General features: G+C 35.2%; 1 long non-coding RNA gene across 1 annotated transcript; it reads left to right on the top strand.

Moving 5' to 3' along the window:
- The first annotated feature begins 1,539 nt into the window (after positions 1 to 1,539).
- Positions 1,540 to 22,667, top strand: LOC125364219. The gene is made up of 3 exons (XR_007213447.1): positions 1,540 to 1,668; positions 13,148 to 13,158; positions 22,657 to 22,667. It is a non-coding gene; the product is annotated as an uncharacterized LOC125364219 (long non-coding RNA).
- Positions 22,668 to 24,117: the final 1,450 nt, after the last annotated feature.

Here is a 24,117-nt window from a genome sequence, read left to right as displayed (position 1 = left end):
AACCGGGTATGAGAGAAGCCAGTCCCCAGGGTGTGTAATGGAAAAACCAGTGCCTAGCACCCAGCACGTGATGAAAAAGTCACTGGAGCATGGTGTACACTTGCATCACTTTCTCATACCTAGAATGATGGCACAATCTTGACATTTTAATGAGATCTGAATGACAGGCCATGTTAATAAAATTTCTACCTGAAAATATACTATAGAGTATAATGATGTATTTGTATGCACCTGGGGTGAGGAGGATCCTTAGAGGGACAGTGAACTAAAAGCCCAAAAAGCCTAGATAAATTTTAGGCCGTGAATACTCCAAGCAAATGCAGACACTTTTCTTCAATTAGAATACATTAACATGTTTGAAGACTACCACAATTTGAAGATCCTAACCAGTACATGGTAATATCTATGTGAAAGTTTAATGGACAATTGGCTTACAAATATAGACTGAGAGAAGGTTTAATCCTCAGCATATTTTCAATTATGACAATTCCATAAAATGGTAATAGAACCCCAAATTCCCTCTCACCTTTTGATTTTTTTTCAGATTTTAGTTTTTAATGAACTTGTAAACAAAAAAGCTCTCATTTCAAAATAAAAACAAAATCCTGATCATGCAGATGTTTACAGTGATTACATTTATCTAAGCAACATACATGTTCAGTTGTAAGATGTTAACTAAATTTCTGTGACAAATATGCTTTTGTCTTTTTAATATCAAGAACATTATAGAGTTAATGCAGAATCCTAAGGATAATCTAGTAGTCACTAAGTTTTCGTATGTCTTCACTTGAGGTGCTGTTATTTCTAGCACAGGTAAGCAGGCAGTCTTTTAGAGGCTCAAACACTGGAATCTTTGGTTGCTACCATGTCAGCTGGCTTGCAAACAAGAAGCCAACCATTTAAAGAATGTTTTAAATGAACAACTTGCAAACCCTGGGGATGGACAGCCCAAGAATGCACATTGTGAGCATTTACAACCATCACAACTGTGGCTGAAGACTGTTCATGCCGTTCTTCTGAAGTGAGATCTCAAAGCAGTATAGTCAAAATGAAAGGTTTAAAAAAAATTGGCACATGCACAATTTCTCCACCAATTTGTGTGTGTCAACCATTTAGTTAACTTTTCCATTTGAAAAAATGCAATAGAAAACCAGACACCATGTTTTCCTATCTCAGTTAACATTCACAATTACATTGGCTACAACTCAGGACATAGCCTCACCCATGCTGCCCGGAGCCAGTTTATACTGACATTAAGTTCTTTACACCAAGCAAATGGTTGTGCACAACCATTGGCTAGTGTACATATGAACTAAAATTTCTAGATTTGGGGAGAAACAATTGCTGCTCCGATCATCTGCTCTGCTGCTTCTGCTCTGAGGAATTCATGCTTAGAAACCTGTGGGGGTCTGGGCCTGCTGGGCCGCTTTCTGCTTTAACATTGTCCAATCAAAGTGTAGTCATATTGGTGGTTCAGGGTCCTGAAAAGGATGCGAAATAGCTGCCTCGGGTACATTTCATCTGGGGCTTCCTCAAAGCGCAGCTCACGACAATAGTGTAAGTACATGGCAAATTCTGCAGGAAACCCCTGACACAAAACTTCAACAGGAGTGGACATCTTCTTTTCACTAATCTTTTCATATTTTTGTTTCTTTGTTGCAGCCTTTAGTCCTTGCCATGGCAGACTGGTTCTATTGAAATACATCAAGACATATCCTAAGGATTCCACATCATCTCGGCAACTCTGCTCAATAACAAGAGGTTATGGTTATTGGTATTGAGCAATATATTATCTCATGTAAAAACTGGAGAAGAAAATTTTTTTCATATTACTTATTCACATAACTGAAATTATGCCTATCAAATACTATTAAGTGAAAACACATTATTCTGCATTGTGCCTGATTATATTTTTCAATCAAAGAAATAAATGAAAATGTATATCTGAATTCATATATATGTATATATATATGCACCCTTATGTTCATATCAGCAAATAGAGATACTGTACAGAAAACCATTTTAAGCTTTTAATGTTCTGTTGTGTTGTTGCTTTTCAAAAAGATTTCTATTCACGAGTCACAAATAGTTCTTATGTTTTAGTTCTATTTTATCTTCTTAATTTTTATATTTCTGAGTGTGAGTATGCTAGGGCTATGAGCTCAGGGCTTTGTGCTTCTTAGGCAGACATTTCAGTACTTGATCTACATCCTTAGCCTTTGGATTGTTTTTCCTCCTATTCTTGATTATAATGTATCTGCAAAGACACGCATAGCCCATTCTGCCCAGCTTTGCCTGTGGAGTTTTGCTACCTTCCACCCAGACTGGCCTGGAATGATGAACCTTGGGTTCTGAGATTCCCATGAACCTGGAATGGTAGGCAAGCACCAATGCACCCAGCGAGCTATTGGATGAGATGAAGTCTTGTGTAAGTTTGCACCAAGTTGACCTTAAGCTATAGACTTAATCTCTGCTTCCCAAGTAGCTTGGAATATTTGTGTTAGCCACAAGCACCCAGTGGTCTTGTTTTGTGATGAACTCAAAATACCAAATATTCATCTTTGATCACACTGATTTATTCCTTGTCTTATCAACTTTAAAGACAATTTGATAAACCTATAGGCTGATATTCTTGTACTAGAGATAGATGGCTAATGACTAGACAGAAAAATGATCAATGTAAACAAAAACTAAACACATCTTGAGCCCCACTTCATTTACAGCAATTGCTTTCAATAAATATTGCAGCAACATTACTTCCTCATCTGTGAGAGTATACTCACTCAAATCTCATGTGCTTATCAAATGTATGCGCCAATGCAGTCCAGTCAAGTTCATTTCTGTTCTACAGTCAGCTCAATTTGCAATAGTTTAGCAATAAGATCAAAATGAGTGCTGAATAATTCCCAAATCAATATCCTCATGGTCTCATCTTCCTAAGTACTACAAACTTGTACCATAGCCTTGACTTTTACTTCATTTCTCTGAACAATTATAGGCACAAATCATTCATTTCCATAAGAGATTTGAAAATGCTTTCTGATAAAGATCTATCATATCGCTATTCCCAATGATATAAGAATCTTTTAAAATTATCTGATGATGGCTTAATTTCTTTTTAATGTGATGTTAACACACATCTTTGCAACACATTTCAGAACACATAATAATAAAAGAAATACAAAATAAGAATATTTAGTAACACTAATGGATTACAAAGTCAAGGTCTAAGACTGCAAATATGGAATGTTTAAACATTACAGATTATTTTATTAGAGGCTAACTTTATTCTTCCATTTTTATTTTTTCTCATCAAAAGATCCTCTTTCGACCATCAATTCTGTGACTTTAGAAAACCTTATATGAAATGTTCTCTTATTGCTCTCTGTATGCAAACAACATTGCCACTAAAAAGAAAGATTGGAAAAGAATGGATCCGTCCTCCTCCTGACCCTAGAATATAATTTCTTATTATGTATACTAATATTAGACAACAATAACCCCTAGTACAGCTGTGAGCCTGCTGCTTTACAACTCCTTCACAAGCTTGGGCATTCTACCAATTCTTCCTTTTAGAAATTACAATGAGTGGATTGAAACATAATTTTGACTAGCATCCATTTGCCCAATGCAACTTCAGAAAGTCTCACTACTTAGTACTGAACAATTAACAATGTTAGCTCAAACAAAAGTAGGTTATGCAAACATTAACTCATATTATTATCATAACAAAAAGGAGTTCTTTTGTGCTTAAGATCTTTGCTTTACACGTGTTAGAAACTGGGCAGACAACAAGGGAAGGCATTTTGTATTCAGTATTTGGTATCTAATTGATAAACTCTAAAGCCCAACTATCTTTGAAGACTTGCCTCTGAGAATACTTTCCTCTCATTCTGAGTCTTTTATTTTTATGATGATTAAAAACACATATGCATACTCACAATCCTACACACATATGCCAAACAATAACTACTTGGTTGAAATTCCTTAAGATTTATATAACATTGAGTTCATAAACATTCTCTAACTGAATTATTAGAGTAAATGCTTGAGCTTTGAAAAGTTGCCTTTGACTAAGTTTCAATCGTAGACCAAATATATCAAATCTTCTGAGTGAATTATACCGATTGGTGAGCTGTTATTTCCACTTGTAAGGGAAGATTATGCCAGAGTGTGTTAGTCAGATTCCTGAAGTTATCACAAAATACCTCAGTTATGAAGAAGAAATACTTATTATTTTGTATTATAGTTTCCCATGGTCACTGGGCTCATTGCTTATAGAGGGTGGGGAGCATGGAGACATCTCACTGTGTCCACAAAGCAATGAGAGAAAAAGGGAGGTGAGAGTTTGAATACCTTTAAGCTTAATTCATCTGCTTTCCTTCCCTAGTTCACAGCATTTTTACTCTCCCATTTTTCCCCACTATCTGATCATCTAGCCTCAATATACTGACTTTGGATAACATTAAAAGTCGAAATAGCCACACAAAACATAGTTGATTGTTAATGTTTTATTTCACTAATAGAGTGACTTGCTACACTAAAGCTCATTCTAGTAAGTACAGAATATTTCCTCCAGAATCTATAATGGTTGTGTTGTCTCCTCAGATTCACTCTCTGCTGCTACAATTTCCTAATTGTCCATCCTGAAACTCTTCCTTAGGATGGGCAGAATCTTTGTTCCAAGGGTTCCTAAGCTCCCCAACCTTTTATGATAATCCTCTTTGTCCAACTGTGATTTCTTATTTGACTGAAAATCAAGCACGGGAGGAGCCCTACCTCCCTTGTCGTGCACTGTTTTACAGATTTCCATATTCATTATAATTCTCACACCCAGGAAAGCCTAGTCTTTGCGGATTATCCCAAGCCACACGGAATCGCATGTGTCTCTCCCTTTACCACCACATTATTTCCAGGTAATAGAACTCCCTGCACTAATGGCACTCCGGCTCTCCTCCTTGTTGCCAGTACTATGTTTATCCCCAGCATCGGTATAGGATTGGGATTGAAACAAGGATTTGTGAAATAAAAGAGAAACAGTTTTGTATTTCTGAACTCAATTTCATTTTTTTCCTCTTCATTTGGAAGTCTCCTATTCAGAAATCCTGTGTGAAATAGTATTTAGGATGAGTGGCTTGAATTAGGGCACCATTTTAATAAATTAATATATTATGGGTATATTTTACATGATACTATCTATTATGGGTCATTGAGTAGTTGAGATATATAACTTTCAGGAAGCTGAGCTGTGAAAAGAAGACCAGTGTTTTCATAGCTCTGGAAAGGGAGTTATCTTTAGTCATCAGAGCTAATTTCTCCAGTTTAAATATAATTTCCTTCCATATATGCTTAAATCTTAGCATCTTGCTCCATAGTTATTTATATTGGAGACTCTTTATTCTGTTCTTTTAAAAAATACAAATATTCAAAGTGACACCCAGTGCCCTATGGGGGCTGCTCAATATGGAGAACAGTATCACTTCCAAATTATTTTTGGCAGAGCTATCAAGTTTTGATTCAAATCAAATTATTTAAAGTGTCTTATCCAATTATTTCTCTCCCCTCTCTCCTCTTTTCCTCCCACTATCTTTCCCTTTTCTTCGTGACTCGATTTCATCATTTTTTTTTCTTTCCGTGCTTTTGTTCCCATCTGTCGTCTCATAGGTGTTTATAAAACCCTGGGTATATTTATTAAGTACATAGGTGATTTCTTTAAAAAATAGTTGTTTATAGAATAGTTAGCCATAAGACATAGCAGCTAGTGCCAGGGTAAAGCAAGCAAAATGGAAAATGAAGGGATTAAAGATGGGAGAAAGCACAAAGGAAGATACACAATACAAAGTTGCTCATACTTTGGTTTCCTTTGAGCATCCTTATAAAATTTCACCCTGCTTCCCCCGCACCGCTAGGGGATGCACTGTGGCGGCCGTGACTGGTGCTCTTGACAGCAGATCTGGCGGGTAACCCCACAGGTCCATCTCATCTGAAATCCTTTCCTCTGTCACTAGGTAGTGAATGCATGTGTTCTCCGGGGTTTCATAATCCTCAGCTCTCACTGCTAGTGTGGTATTTACAGATGGATTATTGGAAGGTAATTTAGGTGTCGGTAAGCTTGTGTGTGGTTAGAGGCACCATGATAGAGCTGTTGCCCTTCGACTGCCCCCAGAGCTTTCCCTTTACACAGCTGCTGTCTGGAAGCCAGAAAGAACCCTACAGCAGCAGCGGAAGCAGCCTTCAGCAGCCAGCACCTAGGCCTTGCGTTTCTCAAGTACCTGTTGTTTCATCCACCATGTCTGTTTATCTGATATATTCTTACAGAATCCAAAAGAGCACAGCTGTTAGCAAAATAATGGAAAATGTTAGAAATATCACAGCTAATGCACTTCTAAAAAATAAAATAAAGCTTCGTGTCATGGCTTCGTATGATTCGAATAAATTGGATTTAATATCCACCTTTTTTTGCAGTATTTCTATTGGCAAAGGTGGGTTAAAACTGTCATTTCTTTTTATTTCCCACGAGCTCATCTCACTGGCCAAGAGAAGAGGAAGTATTCATCTAATATAGTGAATATTAAGATTTAAGTAAATGTTTCCCAGTTGTTATTCACTTATCTTTTTATGAGCACATGGAAAGAAAAGCAAATTGACGTATTTTTAACATTCTAGTACTAATTAATAGGCCACCTATGTCCTCAACATAGCTGTCTTTTGTTTTTCAGGTAATTATGAATGAATATAGTCTCTAAGTTCTCTTATCCATTATAAAATGCTGGAACTGGTTTTATTGATTCAATTATCTTTGATATATCAACTAAGTAATGTTTAATGGCACAGATGTGTGGCCTTCTTTATGAGACATACCAATGTGTCTCTTTATCTTTAAACTCATTGACACTCCATTGTTCTACTGTTCCTTTTCCTTTAAAATTAGTGTATTTCTCCAGGAGAGTGTCCTTGTTAGCCACCCTCTAACTGCTTTACTTTCACTGTTATTTTCACCCCATTTCCATTGTCTTTTATCTTTTATTATCAGTTGATATTTTACTTCTTATGTTTTGGTTGTTGGCAGGTTGTTTTCAATCCTATTATTTATGAGCATACATTAGTTACACAGGAGGATGGTTTTCATTGAGATATTTCCACTCATATATATATATATGAGATATATACATATATGTATATATGTATACATGTATATACATATATATATAATATAATGCAATTCTTTTATTTTCGTCCTTCACTTGCTATTCTCTTATCCACTCCCTAAATAAATTTCAAAAGATTTTGTTGCTCTATTTTCATACGTGGAAATGATCTTCATTGACCATATTCATCTTCATTCATCTTGTTAGCCCTACCCCTGATAACCTGTCTGATATTTATTATTTTCTCCTGTTTCATAGGCTACTTGTGTTCCTGATCAGTTCTTCATTGTTTTCTTCACTAGATCCAAGTTTTCCTAAGTTTTTCTGTACTTTTGCCTTTTGTATGGGCAATCTCTAGCTTCTTCCTTGGTCTCTGCTTCCTCTGTGTGTATGCTGTCTGACTCCTTAGGTGTTTTCCCTCATTCTTCTTATGCTCTCATGCTAATATCCTGTCCAATTCCTGTCTCTCTTATCTTCCTGCTTCCCACAGTGAACAAAAACGTAAGCTCCCCTAACTTTTTTTCTCTTTGGCGTTGTCTCTGAATTGCATGCATTAAGGTGTCTCAAGGTAGAGATTTTAGAGGAAGATGATATTATTTAACTCAGGTTCAAATCAATATCAAACAATCCATACTTGAGATGTTGAAAAAATAATTTCTAAAGCTTGATTTCACGGTAAGTTCTTATTTTCCTTTTGATTTATTCCAGGGAAAACAAATGGATGGAAAATAGCAAATTTGCCAAAGGCTGAATCCAGGAGGATACTAGATAGAGAGCTTTGGTAGCTCCTACCTCTAAGTGACAGTATTGCTCATATTGTATCAATTGGTGTTATATGATTATTTTGAAAGCAATTATGATCATATTGGGCTTATTTTGAAAGTTAAAGCCAATATATGAACACGCTATCAAAGTGAAAATTGATAGTAATTGTATTACCTAATTAATAACAAGCAGCATGTAATAAGAGTGCAGTGACACATTTTATCTTCACTGCTAGGACCAGAACATGGGCCTTGGTCATACCAGGCAAATGCTCTGCTACTGAGTTGCTTTCTGAGCCTTGGAACTCATTTGCAGTCCAGAGGAAAACAGTCAACATTGTTAAACATGGAACCTTCAGCATGGGTTAACAAATGGTGACTACTTCCATAGCAAGGATAAATTCTCCACCCTCTTCACCTTACTCAGAATATAAGGAATGTGTGCTGAGACACACAGCATCCAACTTCAAAGACCTTTGCGATTATTCTGCACCACACTTACTATTTTAAAACTGACACTAGGGCTGGGAATATGGACTAGTGGTAGAATGCTTGCCTAGCATGCATGAAGCCCCGGGTTTGATTCCTCAGCACCACATACACAGAAGAAGCCGGAAGTGGTGCTGTGGCTCAAGTGGTAGAGTGCTAGCCTTGAGCAAAACAAAGCTAGGGACAGTGCTCAGGCCCTGAGTTCAAGCCCCATACTGGCAAACAAAAAATTGACACTGAACACTTTGAAATGAGAAAAAAATGCCATACTGCAAAGTGCACACACATAATCCAAGGTGCACAATCAGTGCACATTATTTCAAAGTGACACAAGTTCTACTATTAGAAACATAGGCAAAATCTTAATCTTTTTGTATACATTATTTCAGTTAGTTCAAAATGGAACTCTCCATTTGGTCCTTGTTCTTGGTGAGGGACAGAGAGATGAACTGAGCAAACTTGACAATGTTTGCTCCTTGCTCCTTGCCTCTGCTCTGTCCATTCATATGCTCATCAGAGTAAATAGTGGACTTGGCTGTGGTATTTTTAGACCTTAAGACCTGGAGGCCTTTGATTCTTTCTGTTCTACATGTGGTTGGCTGTCATCAGCTGATTCCCTTAACTCAGAGTCCTTCAAGCAATAACATAAATATTTTAAGATATTGGAGAAGGGGATAACTGAATCTCAGAATTTGCACACCTTTTGACATCGAGTTACATAAATCATTTCTAAACCGAAAGAAAGAAAAGTTTCTGGTATTCATAGTAAAAAAACGCAAAGTATTTTTCAAATAAAATTTACACAGATATCTGAATAATTAGATACAGACAGCTTCACTCCTAATAAATATGCACTGATTTTTTTTCCATCCAAAATTGCTTTCTGTTTTTCTAGGGTTTTTTTTTCTCTCTTTATGGTTATGGTCTTTAAGGAACACTTGTATACTAATATTGGTGAAGAAAGGATAATCTGTTTATTCTTTACTTTGTATTGTATGTGAATTTTAAATAAAGTATTAACACCTTGCTTGGCATTTAATCTTCTACAGTCTGGCTATGTGCTCACTAAGCTTCATAGATAAGGTCTAATTAAAACTCACATGAGTCCTCTCTGAAACATTGCCAAACCTCAATTTTCTCTTCATGCATTCCAAAGGACCTGGCATACAAGTGTCTTCTATCTCCCTCGGCACCTGTCACCTGCTCATTAACACGCACTCCAGTGCCACACCTTCACGAACTTCATCCATCTTGTATAGCACAATGGTGTGCTCATGTCTTGCAAAATTCTGTGCCCTCCTTGTTTCTGGTACTTTTGAAATTCAGCTGGGCATCCAAGTAGAGTCTACTTTCAACTTCCCATTGAAGCCAGGCCACTTTGAGATCTGGAAATGACTCATTACTTATTTGCACAAGGAAAGAGTGCACAGTATAAATGTCACGTTCAAAGAGGTGCTCCATAAACACTTAATTAACATGCCACTACCAACATTATCTGGCAACAGTCAGGATTGGAGTTTTTTGGCTATTGTTTTTTTTTTTTTTATAAAAACAGCCTAAAACATTTTCTCTGCTCAATTATAGCCCAGGCCACTGCATATCTAATTGCTGTGCTTGCTACAAGTGCCCTTGAATTGGATTATATTAATCACTGGCTGTGGAAAGTAGCAAGAGATTAATAATAAACCAAAGGACAATTGGATAAACACAATTAAGGCAGTATTAAGGCATTCAGTTAAGTATGTTGTGAGAAATTGGTTTATATTTCCTTCCATTTGTGAACTCATTATATTAAACCTTAAGAAGTCTATTGGCTTATCTTGCAGCAAAGAATAATTTAGTTCTCAGATTTAGTTATGCATCTCAACAATAGGTTTACCGTGTTCTTTATGTGAAGAGGTGACACTTATAAGAAAAAAATGAGTTTGGTTAAAATTGCAATATATAATTTGAGTTCCTTCCCTCAAATCCAATAAAATAATCCCGAAAATAAAGATATTATCCTGAGCTTTCAGACTGCATTTAGGGGTTGGGTGGAGCCCTTGGTAGAGGTCTTGCAGTATGTATATGACTCTGCATTTTATCCTCAAAGCTACGCAACAAAGAAAAAAAATAGTTCATTTGTCTAAAAATAAGGATAAAGGAGTCAAGATAAAATGCATTTATTAAATAAAACTCCCCAATGTTAAGTTACATCAGTGGCTTCAGTTTTAATTATCACCAGGAAGAGCACCTCATTACTGAAGAAGCTTTTAAAGATTACTCTCTTACGATGTGATTGATCAAGGAGCTAACGGCCTACAAAAGAAGAACAATTTGATTATCATTTCTACTTATAGTTTTTCTTTCATAGTTCATCTAACTTTATTTAGTGATGTTTTTAAATAGTAGTTTTTCTTGTTTCCTTTATTTCTACCACCATAGTGATATTTTCCATATGCAATTATATCTAGTATGTAAAGTAAGTGGAATTGAATTATATGCTTATTTTATAGTATAGTTTATAAATAATTATGTAGGTATGGAATAATTAATGACTGAATACTCAATACTTAGTACCTTTGAAGAAATCCTATTCATAAAATGATGAAAAGGAAATTCACAAAGAAAGTTAAGGAGTTCTTCAAGATTTTCTTAATTATATTATATAGAAAATGATGTACATGAATAGATACACATATTTTTACATTTGCACATATGTGCATTTAAATATTAAATTGTAATATTTATTGAGCTATTGTCATGACCATGTTGATTTGCAATTTTCTCACATTCTCTCTTAATTTTTTGAATAACTAATCAGTTTCAGTGATTTCATTTCAAGAAACAACTATGCAAACCCACTTGCAATTGTTTGAAGATTTTTATTATAAGTAAAAGTATGGAAGCAAAATTGTTTTCTATATTTTTCTCCACTTTTCCAAATAAAATTTGGCTTTTCACGATCACAGTTTATAATTCAACTAACCATCAGTTCATTTCTTTTCGGCTTCCTCCTTCAGCTCTAATTTTATTTTAGCAATGGTGCACAGATGGGTTACAATTATGTAAGCCAGGTCATGAGGACATTTCCTTTTGAACACTGTCACTCCTCATTTTCTTCCAGGTTCTCCCCTTTCAACCTTCCTCCAACAAAAATTAGGTAGTTCACATCCAACTTATTGTCTATTGAATATCACTGCTGAGTTGGTTCACCCTTTGTCCTACCATATCTTTGCTTCCTCTTCCTCTCACCAAATCAGATAAACTTAAATACAAGACAAAGCGTACCGAAATCAAAAACAGTGACAAAGATAAATAAAGCAAAAAGGGGAGAAAAGATTGCACACAGTAAAACAAAAAATGTCCGGTTTCCATTTCTTGGAGTTCATTTCAATAAGCATCATTTTATATGATCATATGCACATAGCTATTGAGCCCTCCTTCATTAATATTTAAATAAAATTTTGATATATGAACTTTTACAAAATTTAGCTGTGTGTAAGTTATCAAAGGATTACTTGCTGTGGAACAAAGATGTTTTAAATACAATATCAATATTTTATAAGAGGAATATTGTTGCAACTTCAAAATTAAGCAGTCTAAACCAACAACCTTTTGGGGTAACAACTCCTAGCTCAGGAAGCTCTCAAAACCACTTTCCTTTTTAATAAGTTCCTGCATTTTGATTTAACTGAAAGCTATTATACTTGTTATTTTTGCTTTATTCCAGGCAAAAGATATAGATGAAAATCTGCCAATCGGCAAAAGCAGAGTGCAGGGGGATATTAGGCAGAGAGACTCGGAATCGCCTCCCTGATGTTGGTGATGGTACACTATGGCCAACTAGAACTCACCCAAGCTTTGATGCTCTGTTTTCATCAGTGCCACCTAAACATGAATAATTGCCTTTCTGGCAATTCTCCATCTCTAGCACCTTTACAGGTCACCTTCCACTCTGCCACCCAAACTCTCTAACCATATCACATTGTTGTTATGATTCTGAGCGAATCACTGGAAGTCATTGTCTGAACCAAGTCATTCAAGCAAAGACACAGATGTCACCATGGAATCCTAGTGGATTAAAAGCAACATGCCGGGGCTGGGGATATAGCCTAGTGGCAAGAGTGCCTGCTTAGGTATACCCGAGGCCCTAGGTTCGATTCCCCAGCACCACATATACAGAAAACGGCCAGAAGCGGCGCTGTGGCTCAAGTGGCAGAGTGCTAGCCTTGAGCAGGAAGAAGCCAGGGACAGTGCTTAGGCCCTGAGTCAAGGCCCAGGACGGGCCAAAAAAAAAAAGCAACATGCCGAGAGTCAAGCAAGGCCTTGCCACTTTGAAGATAATGGAAAATATTTTTTCTACAAGTCTCTATTTGCATTTAGTTTTCAAAACATAGTTTACCCAGAAAAATACTATTAGAAATTTTTTGTATTCTATCCAGATGGTTTAAATGGAATCTCTATTTTCGTTTAAGTAATTAAAATGAAGTTTATGCAAAAAAATAATATCAGGAAACTTTTTTCCTGCTGTATGTATGATTGAAATGTAATCTTTTTGTGTTATGTCCAGCAGATTCTGAGAAAACTTCTAACCAATCACTACTAGTACCATAGCACCAATAATATCTTTGAAATAGGAGATTCAATTTTACTTATTATAAGCAATAAGAATATTGACATTATAAATAAACCCAATTTTAACTAATTATTCCTAAAAGTAAGGCTTCATGAATATCTAGCTAATCTACTTTTAGAATTCTTTAGAATGAAAAAAAGTGGTAGAGTCCTAGCCTTGAGCTCAAGAGTTCACAGAACCCAGGTCAAGAGTTCAAGCCCCACGACTGACCAGAAAAAAAAAAGAAAATCAATTATATGAGTTTGAGTTCATATTTTAGGCTACAAAATTACTTCAATCTGAGTTTGTGGTCATTATTGAGATTTTTTAAATCTCAGAATATCACTGTCAAAAATCGGATTTCAACATTTCTGAACATTGCCCACAGGGACTTTTATAAGAATACTAAAATGATTGCAGAAACAGCTCTGAAATTTTCCACTATTGCAACCACAAGAAGGCTTCATCTAAGTATGAAAATACATTATTTTCACAAGAAATATAATTAAGTCAGGTAGAAGTCGTGCTGAGTTGGTAGAGCGCCAGCCAATGAGCACATCAACTACAGAGCTAGAGTTTAGAATTCAATTTAAAAGAATAATTTAGGTTTTGATGTCCAACTGTTTTCCCTTTTAAAAAATAGGAGATCATAGCCAGGTGCTAGTGTTTCTTGCCTGTAATCCTAGCTACTTAGGAGGCTGAGATCTGAGGGCTATGGTTCAAAGCCAGCCCTGGCAGGAAAGTCTGTGAGACTCTTATCTCCAATTGACCAGCCAAAAAATGGAAGTGGCGCTCTGGTTCAAGTGGTAGGGTGCTAGCATTAAGCACAAAGAGGTTCAGGGATAATGCCCAGGCCCTGAGTTCAAGCCTTACACCTGACCAAAAAAAAAAGAAAAATCAACTCAGAATTTGTCAGAGAGTCTTTCTGTCCCTATTCTTTCTCTGAAGTATTTCTTTATTCTTCTTTATTTTTTTAAGTTCACCGCTACAATATATTATTAATCAGTGTATTATTTATGGCTAGAAATCCATTTCTCATCATCACCATGATTCACTGCTTCTTAAACTTTACTTAAACCACAGTTCACAGATTGAAGCAAAATTCAGCAAATCAAAGAGTAGCTCAGGATCACCTATCTTTGGTTTCTTAATGGAACCATTGCAAACTCTTACCTGTTGTCCTGCTCTGATGGGCTGGCCTCAATTCCCTTCCACGCACGAGAACCCCAGGAATAACTTATCTGTTTCCTGCCCTCACACTTTTGCACTTTGAAAATATAATTCAAGTGAAATCATGGAAAATATATAATATTGGGTCTGCATGTCTTGTGCTAGGGAAGAACGATACATAAGTCCTTAGCCATTCATCAGGTTATTCTTCCAAGCAGAATGTGCTTAATATTCAGCTGTGTGACTGTGTGAATAAACAGAGATTTGAATTTTTTTCAGTAGTATTTTATTGTATGCACGCATTATAGTGTGTTTATCCATTCACTTTTTGAAAGACATCTGGGTTGTTTCTAGAGTGTGGTGATTATAAAATATCTATAAATATTTGCTTATAGACTTTTGTACAAACATAAGTTTCTGTTTCTCTTGAGGGAAATTGCTGGGTTGTATTATAAGCATGTGTTAAAATTTATAAGAAACTGTCAAACTGTCTATTGTATTGCATATAAAGTTTGGCATTCATATTGTAAATTTTTGTGAATACTAATTAAGTGGCACTGTATTCAGTGCTATGATTTCTGCAGAGCATTTAGAGAAGTCTAGAATTGCTTCTTCCTAATTATAATTGATAGTGAGTCTCTGGATGCATGCTTATTTTTTATCTTGTATCTGTTTTGGTAAAACAGCTCACATACTTGTTTTTATGTTTTATAATTATATTGTATTTTCACCGCTGGGCTATACAATTCTTTATGTATCTTATATGCAATCTTATGCCAGAAAATTCTCATAAGGTACAGTTCAAAGAAGCTTCCCTTAGCATTGTTTTTGTGATGAAATGGTCTTATACACAGTATTCATAAGTTCACATTTGTTGTTATTTTATTTCATAAATTGTGCTTTGGATGTAAATATTGAGTCTTCTGACATAAGGTGAAAACTCAAAAAAGGGGATGAGACAGTGTAAAGAAAAAATATCTACTAAGCTTACTGAAACTATGAGTTTAGGGAAATAATATAGGATATCATTTCTTTATTTGCAAATAGGATTTATTTACTTATTTTTATCTATCTACCTATTTTTTTCACTGCACTGGCCAGCACATTCTTTCCTTTATTCTAGTCTAGTACTCATTACAGTACATTCGGTATGTAACATCCAGTCTGATTTCAGCTCCTATTATTTGGACAATATCATCTTTTTTAAATTAAAAGATTTTTCTCTAAGTCATTTTGGAATAGTATTTTTTCCAAGAAAGTATTTAAAGAGCTTCCTGTAAATTTTCTTATGTACTGACATGAGAAAAAGAGGTATTTTTTCTTTGATCTGTCCATTTTAGTAGTTAGCTTTGAATTCTTTTAAAACTCAGTTGGTTGCAATGTATGGTGCATGGTGCATTATCTGTTAATATATATTTGGATTTCACATGAGGTTTGTGTGAGCAATTTTTTGTAAATTTAGTGTTGGAATAATGCTACAATTATGGATTTTCTAGAGAAGTATTTTCTTTACCATATAACATAGATAAATAAATAGATATACAGTTGCATATTAATGTATGTTTATTTCTTTTTATGTATATTACTGAGAACAAGACTGGGATAAAACAGGATCTTGTGACATTTCTAAGTTCATCTCTTCCAAAATTGTCTGAATTGTTTTTTTTAAAATAAATGTCTGAAGACTAAATTTATTCATGAAGAAAATATGATGTGAAACTCTGACATCAGCCAAAGGCCCCACAATAAACAACATCACACTGATATTTTTTCTTGCCAATTTTACATAGATGCACCACCTAAGACTGTCCAAATTCCCCAAATTTTGGCTTTCTGAAGCTGTTTCTATTGCTTTTTGATATTTTCATTTATCTTTCATTTATAACCTGCTTATACTTGAGATTGGATAATTGTCATAAGGGTCCACACTACTGGTCATTCTCTACAAGTTGCATTCATATTATAATTTTATTCTTATAGGCAAATTTTTACTTTTATAGGGAAAACACACCAGTATAATTTTTAATTAAGCTTCTTAAAATGACGTTAATGTTTGTTTGTTTGTTTTTCTTCTTCTCTTTGTACTGCATCACTTTACTTCTCTTTCCAAAATGATATGATGCTGGGCCTATTTTTCTCATGGTAACAGTAGAAAATTAAAACTTGTCCATTTTTAAACAATCAAAAGGAAGAAACCACACAAAAATTAAATGAATGAATTCACAGGTGTAATGGCAAAGAGTTTCCAACTCAAGAAAAGTAACCTTCACATTTTAAGCAACTTGTTTCACAATCCTAGAATATGAGAAACAATTATCTCTTTCTATGATTTCAAACATGTTCCACAGATTGCAACCAATATATTTGTTTATTTTAATTAAACATATCCTACAGTGTTCTGATCACAAACAGATCAGCTATGTCATTAGAGGAAGAGAAATAGCAATATATTCTTATCATTAATAAAGAAGAATAAAAATATGAACAATTCTTAAATTAAAAGTATATATGCAATAGAGATAATTTAGTTTTGATATTTCAAAAATATAAACATTGCATTAAGCAAGCTCAATTATTTTCATGATTAATCACAATGACAATTTCTTACACTATACTTTAAGAATCATATTTTTGGAAATCAATCTTAAATGATGCTTACCTTTCTCCGTGAATGCTTTTTTGCAAGCAGCGTCTTACTTGTTTTCATGTAGAAATTGAAATAGGCTTTAGGGCTGCTTTTAAAGGATTAAATGTTTACCAGAATATAGTCCTTGCTGTAATTTTAATGAGATTTTTTTTAATTAAAAATTATATCGACAGAATGAATACCTCATTAAAATAATGTATTTTAATAAGCAAACATTAATATCTTGTTTCTTAAAAAAACTAGTATATTATGTCTTTTTTCCTATATATTGTGCGTTAACTACAAATGTTATTATATCTAATTGATATGTATATATTAACCGTTTTGCCATATGTAATATAAACAATTAAACATAACTCCATCCATTAATATAGAAGTATAGACTCCAAAACCTACAATGACAATATTATTTGTTATATGTTACTACCGAAGCTATATGACAAGAGATACTTTGTATGTTTTTTTTCCAGTTCTGTGTCTGGGCTGGCTGAACTATCTGGCGTACTTCCCGATCATATTCCTGTGCAAATGGAGGCGATCCCATCTCTGGAGAGATTTGAAATGTACCTATTGTCTCGTCACCAATAAAGGCCTATCCGTGGAGATTATCCAGGTTCTGGGATTTGTCCCTTCAGAATTGCCTTTCAAGTGCTTTATTCTACAAGGAGAAAAAAAAAATACACATAAAAAGCGTCAAGCGGGCAAATTATTTGTAAACCCTGCCTTCTATTCGCCAGAGAATGAATGCCCATTTCAGAGTTGTGACTTCCCACACATCTGTCGCGCACGGCCTGCGTGGGGCGGACAGCCTGGCACCCGCGCTGGGAGGGGGGAAGAAGCAGTGGGCAGTAGGATACCGGAAGGCAGCTGAACCGAAATTAGGAATCAAGATGCATTGTGTTGTTGAATGGCCACTCCTTTCCGCAACTACTTAAAGATCATAACAGGGCTGGGAATATGGCCTCGTGGCAAGAGTGCCTGGCTCATATGCATGAAGCCCTGGGTTAAATTCCCCAGCACCACATATACAGAAAATGTCCAGAAGTGACACTGTGGCTCAAGTGGCAGAGTGCTAGCCTTGAGCAAAAAAAAGAAGCCAGGGACAGTGCTCAGGCCCTGAGGCCAAGCCTCAGGACTGGCCAAAAAAAAAAAAAAAAAAAAAAAAAGAAAAAGAAAAAGAAAAAGATCATAACAATTGTAAAATTAATAAACACCAGGTATAAAAGTATACTTGTGCTAACTAGAGCTTGAGAGAGAAAAAAGAATAACACAAACGGCACAAGATATTTTAAAATGTTTTTCAAGTATAAAAGGAGAGGGGGAGATGCGTATTTCAAATCCAGAATGTCCAGTTTTAGTGTCTTTATTGTGTAAATAGCAGGACTTGTACAGCATGATGAGAACTGAAGAAATATAGGACACAAGACCTTAGCATGCACCAGCAGAAGGATTGCATTGGGAGAGTGGGCTATTTTGTTACTGACTTTTCCCCACTTCATTTTCTTAAGCATAAACAAATATTTAATTATGCAATAATATAACATATAAACATCCAGGAAATGGTAATTAATGATATAAGAAATAGATGTAGCAACTTATTGTTGAATGTTATATTTGCCATGTAAAGGTTGAATGCCTTCATATATCCATGTGTTTAAATATTATTTATTGTTTAGATAGTATCTAGTGATATCTAGAAAGCTGATACCATTTTTCTCCATATTATTTATGTCATGTAAACCATATGTTTATGTATATATATATATACATATATGTATCATCAGAAGTTAGAAACTTTTTTCATTATGTAACCACGCCAATCTCTAAAATTCAGTAGAGAACATTGGAAATGTAATTTTCTTCAAAAAGAGAACATGTGATTCTTCCCTGTGATACTGTGGAATGAAATTTCATCCTAATGTGGCAAGAATTTGCATACACAGTGCTTCTTCTTTGTGACCATGGACCATTTCATTAAGACTTCACATACGGAGGGAAAATTTGAGGGTTAAAATTAATCACTGGTTCAATTGCAAGACTAGGTTCATGAGGTCAGGAACCAAACTCTTTATTAAAGATACAGAATTTCCTTCCCATGAGTTTCAAAAAGCAACTAAATGCCTTCATCTGTTTTGTCTTTCTGCAGGTTAGAAATGACAATTCAATAGCCCTTGAAGTTCTACTGAGCTATATTGTGAAGTTGCTGACCCCCCCTTTTTTTTTATACTTTCCCTGCTTGCTTTATTCATAATAGACCTTTCCTTTTGCTTCCTTGACAGTTGTTTTGTAACAAAATAATAGGTACTTAAAGTTTTTGCTTCCTTCTAGATTTGTGATATATTCAGTAGTCTCTGCAGCAGTTGCAAATGATGAAGGGAAAACACTGGTAGAATATTTTCAAGGTAAATTATAAATATGCAGTTCTTACAGAAACACCATCCCAAATAAATTCATGAATAATGAATGCAAACTATACACAGTAACTTTCGTAATATAAATGTTTTGGCACTACAGACTGAAGATAACTGTAAAGTATTTCTCAGACCATTTTTGTGTGTATACTGAGAATGCTATTATGTGACTGCTACATTGAAGGTCATCCAAGGTCATTGTGTGAAATCTGTCAAGATAGCAATTTCTAATTCTCCATTCTGAATAGGGAAGAGTCTAAATGAGGCAGATCTTCTTGGAATGGCGACCTCCAACTCTGGAAATGTTGTCCTGATATGGATTGAGACTTTTCCTACCTTGTATAATGTACTAAAGAAATAAACTCACGATACACTTTCAAAAATCTCTCTAGGCCTTCACTTGGGTCTTTATTTGATCTATCTGGATGTACATGAATGGTTCTTGAAGGACAATTACCAGTTCCACTCAGAGTTCAATTTTTGACCTTCAGAGAGGAAATGTCCCAAATGAGAACTTTAAATAGAAGATTCAAAATATTTTTTTGAGCATCAAAGCTTTACATATCTGCTGCTTCCTTCAAAACCTAGCAGAAAGCAAATCTGTTTCTCCTCAGTAAACTTGTCAGACCTCTGTTGGAGGTTGGCAGGTAGGGAACTTGTAAGTGATCCTTGCCATGGTCAAGTGTGGTCAAGAACTTAGTCAAGCAGGGACACACTGATGGTGGCTATTCTCAGACTGAGCAGCTGACTGACAGCCGACAGCATACTAAAACACAGGCATGTATACCCCATCTAAAGATTGTTGCTAGGTGTTCTTAACAGGCAGCTTTACTTCCCAATTATGGGAATCACATACTGGAGAAAAATGAAGCTTTTTTAAAAAAACTTAAATCATGTTTTAAAAACAAATATCAATTATATTTACTTTAACTGAGAGGTAAGGTTTTATTTATTCTGTACAACATAAAGGAACAACAAGCTAAGTAAAGATTGAATCTTGCTAATTATTATTTGCTTAATTTCAGAGTTACCAAAAGTCGTATTTTGATGTGGTTTGAAAAATCTATGTATGTAAGAAATTATTACCTGGGGCTAGAGTGAACTTTCAAGAAATTATCATCACTAAATCATATATCCTGTATTTTCTCATTATTTGCTACTATAATTTGACTAGGGAATATCATAAAAAATAATACTGAGTCTATTGAACTTTAGAAAATTTATGGCAATATTAGATATTTTAAAATCAAGAGAAAATGTATAATATAGATGACTACAATAACCTAATTTGTAAATAGGTTATCTGATGATTCTATTATCATTAATGTCAAAATGCTTTACTCTACTATCATTTTCAGTAGTAATTTATTTTTTCTCTACTAATAGTCCATAATTATTGATGTGGTTGCACTGTAACATATAAGTAACATATAAGTTAATTGTAACATATAAGTTAATTTGATCTGCTTATAATAATTCCTTGTCAGTTTGCTGAATATTAGAAATTCTGCCTTTGTCAGCTTAAATATCTTCGTAGTTTAAAGTATATAAACACTCATGGATGATAGATACATACATATAAACATGTACAACTCTTGTATTTGTATAAACTTTAATAAATTGTAGGCCACTGAATTTAATACTATGTGCTTTTCATAAGTCAATATTCACTTAAAAAGTCTGTGAAAATACACCTAAAAACAGACTTGCTGGCATACATCAACATCAAATTTTAAATTAGCAGGTGTTATTTTCATTTGTATGCTAAATACTCTGAGAGTTTCTTTTATGAGATTATATGAAACTCTGACTTGATACTTTGTAAATATGACTATATATTAAATATATAATTGAGAGACAGACAAAAAGAGGTCATAGACATTATTATTGCTTAATTTTCTCTCTGTAGAAAGGAGGGTAAAAAGTAAAAAGAGGATTTGAAATAGACCTAAACATTATGATAACACTTTTATTTATAATTTATATTAACAGAATTTATATTACAGCATGGCATAGGTTAAGATTCAACCAACTTTTGTATTTATTAGTTGTAAATTAAACACTTTTATGAAATGCATTTCTCATGCTACAATAAGTGGGATTGATTTTAAGAAATCTAGTATATAACCATATATGTAGAAAACAATTTGTATGTCATTATATAAAATATGTAAACATAGGCAATCACAGTTAAAATACATAAAATAGCTCAATTACATAAAAACACTGTAATGCAAGGCAATTATTTGCAATTCATTAAATGTGTCAAACCTTCTAGGTAGATGCTATTTTTAACTCTTATTTTTTCTGCTAAGGAAACTGGATAAAATGATGTCATATGATTTGCCCATGTTTGGTAAGTAGAACAGCCAAATTCCCATGCCAAAGATGTCCCTTCAGAGCCAGCTCACTAAGCAATAGCAATATTGCAGCTGGCACGTGTGATGAGAGCACCGTGTTACTCTTTTACGAATTCAATAGTACAAGGTATGGATTATCTATAAAAACCTTCTACATAACAGACATTAAAATTATGAGTTTGTAAATAGTATAGAACTTTGCAAATATATATGGATATGCATCTAGATAGCAGGTAGGGTTATAGAAATGGGGCAAAGATAATCAAATCAGGTCTCCAATGAGGCAGTGGTTAAAATCAGCCACTCCAGTGAAATGTAGTGGTATTCTCTCTTTCTAAACCTAGGGCCAATAAAGAGAAGAAGACTCTAATGAATATCCTACAAAGTAGAGAAGATGAGGGAAAGGATGGGTTGGAGAAGGATGGGTGAGCCTCTTTAATGTGGTGACATAGATGAAGATACATTGAACTCCGAAACTGTTTTGTTAATTGAAAATTGCATTCCAAAACTACTTACAGATACCTTTTAAATAAAAGAAAAATATCCAGAGCTAATTTATTGAGTGAAAATCTGAATCCCTCCGCAGAAATCCTCTAAGATCCTAGCAAGTGTACAAAGGGTGATGGTTTTGTGTCTTTTCAGGTTTATAGTTAGCAAATATTTAAGCAGAACTTCCCTTGAGAATACTGATGCAGTTTTATGAGCAGGTGATTTGAAAGGCTCCGTACTTGCCAAAATCCCTCAACAGTTCTTGCTATGGCTAGTGCCCCATGAGCAACTTGCTAGGCCTTAGCATCAAGTAGAACAAAACCAGGACCACTGAGAAATCTAATTACACTGATCTTTTCCTGCCCCCAAAGGCAGCAATTCATTCAGGGATCAACAGATTTTCCAGAAATGATTTTATTTTCTATTTCAACTATTATCCTTTCAGTGTGTACCCCTCTCCAAGATCTTAATAACTGCACATGTGTGAGCATAGTGTCTCAAATGTACCTTTATAAAATAATCACTTTAAAGCTGGGCTTTGGTGGCTCATGCATGTAATCCTAGCTATTTAAGAGATGGAGACCTGAGGACTGCAGCTCAAAGCCAGCCCTTTGTCTCCAATGAGAGCCCATAAAGAAGCCCAAAATGGCGCTCAAGTTGTAGAGTGGTAGAGCAAAGGAAGAAAGGAAGCTCCCCACACAGGCCCTGAGTTTAAGAACCTAGCAAGCAAACATACACACACACACACACACACACACACACACACACACACACACACACACTTTATAGTTAAGAGAGAGAGAAAACAAAAACAAGTCCATTACTAAGAAGATCACCATGGTGTCTTTTTATATTCCCATTCAGTTCCGTTCAGTAACTGGAAGTGTGACTGGATTTTGAGAGAACTTAGATAGGATTCTTTGTGGCAGGTCCCCACACAGAAAGTACTCCTGGCACCCAGGAGGCTACAGATAGGAGGATCAAAATCTGTGGTCAAACATAAAACCAAACTAAACTATACATTAAAAATACAAAAAATAAAAAGGCTGAGGCACTGGGGCATGTGAGCTACTGTCTAGTGAGCACAAGGCTTTGTGTACCAGTGTCAGCTTAGCTTGTGCCTCTTTTTTTGTTGTTGTTGTTGATCCCAGGGCTTGAAGTCTAGGGCCTGGATGCTGTCCCTGAGCTCTTCAGCATAAGGATTGTGCTCTACCACTTAGAGTCACAGCACCACTTCCCAGCTTGTACTACTAATGACTCATTCCTGGGGTCCTACATGGAGCACTGTAGAGTATTAAAGCTATCTAGCTGATTTGTATACAGAGAACTAGAAATGTTTCAGTGTGTACTCATTCTCCATCTTCATGTCTCCAACGTCATACCCTCCACTAACAACCACCAAAATAGGAAATCATATTGCTTTGGCTCTAACCTCAGTGGCACAGCTTGAGGATCATTTCCACTGCAAAGCCCTCTTGACAGATCAGCCAGAGGCTGAAGGTTGGTGCAAATTCATCTTTCATTGGCATCGTCATATTCCCATCCTGCTATACCCTGTGCCCTTACTGGGCTTTACCGAGAGTCATTCTTAACAAATTCTTTGCACATAAATTTGATTCTGGGGATCCAGACACAAGCCATTGATTTATTTATAGTACCATTAATCAGATTGTTAAGTCCTTTGCAAGCAAATATATAGGCCCCAAGGAAGTGTCAAATAAAAAATGCATTGCAATTTGGAAACCCTGGGTTCCTCTTTAAATGCACCTTAAATTCCTCCCATCTGATATCCATATGTTTCCACACAATCTCATTCATTCCACTAAGTGGTTTCAAGGGCACATGGAACTGTAATGAGGAGGAAGGATGTAATAAGAGAGGATGGAAGGTAATGAGGACTAAGGAAAGCAAAGAGAGCACCTTGTGCTTCTGGAATGCAAAGCCCTAGAGAAAGGATCATGTGATTTCATCCGTGCTATTCCACAGATTTTCAACATTATTAGTATGTTTCTGTGATTGCTACTAAAAAAAAACATTAGACA

Source organism: Perognathus longimembris, chromosome 15 (genome assembly GCF_023159225.1).
Source record: "Perognathus longimembris pacificus isolate PPM17 chromosome 15, ASM2315922v1, whole genome shotgun sequence".
Lineage (NCBI taxonomy): Eukaryota > Metazoa > Chordata > Mammalia > Rodentia > Heteromyidae > Perognathus > Perognathus longimembris.
This window is presented reverse-complemented; position numbering and strand designations above follow the sequence as displayed.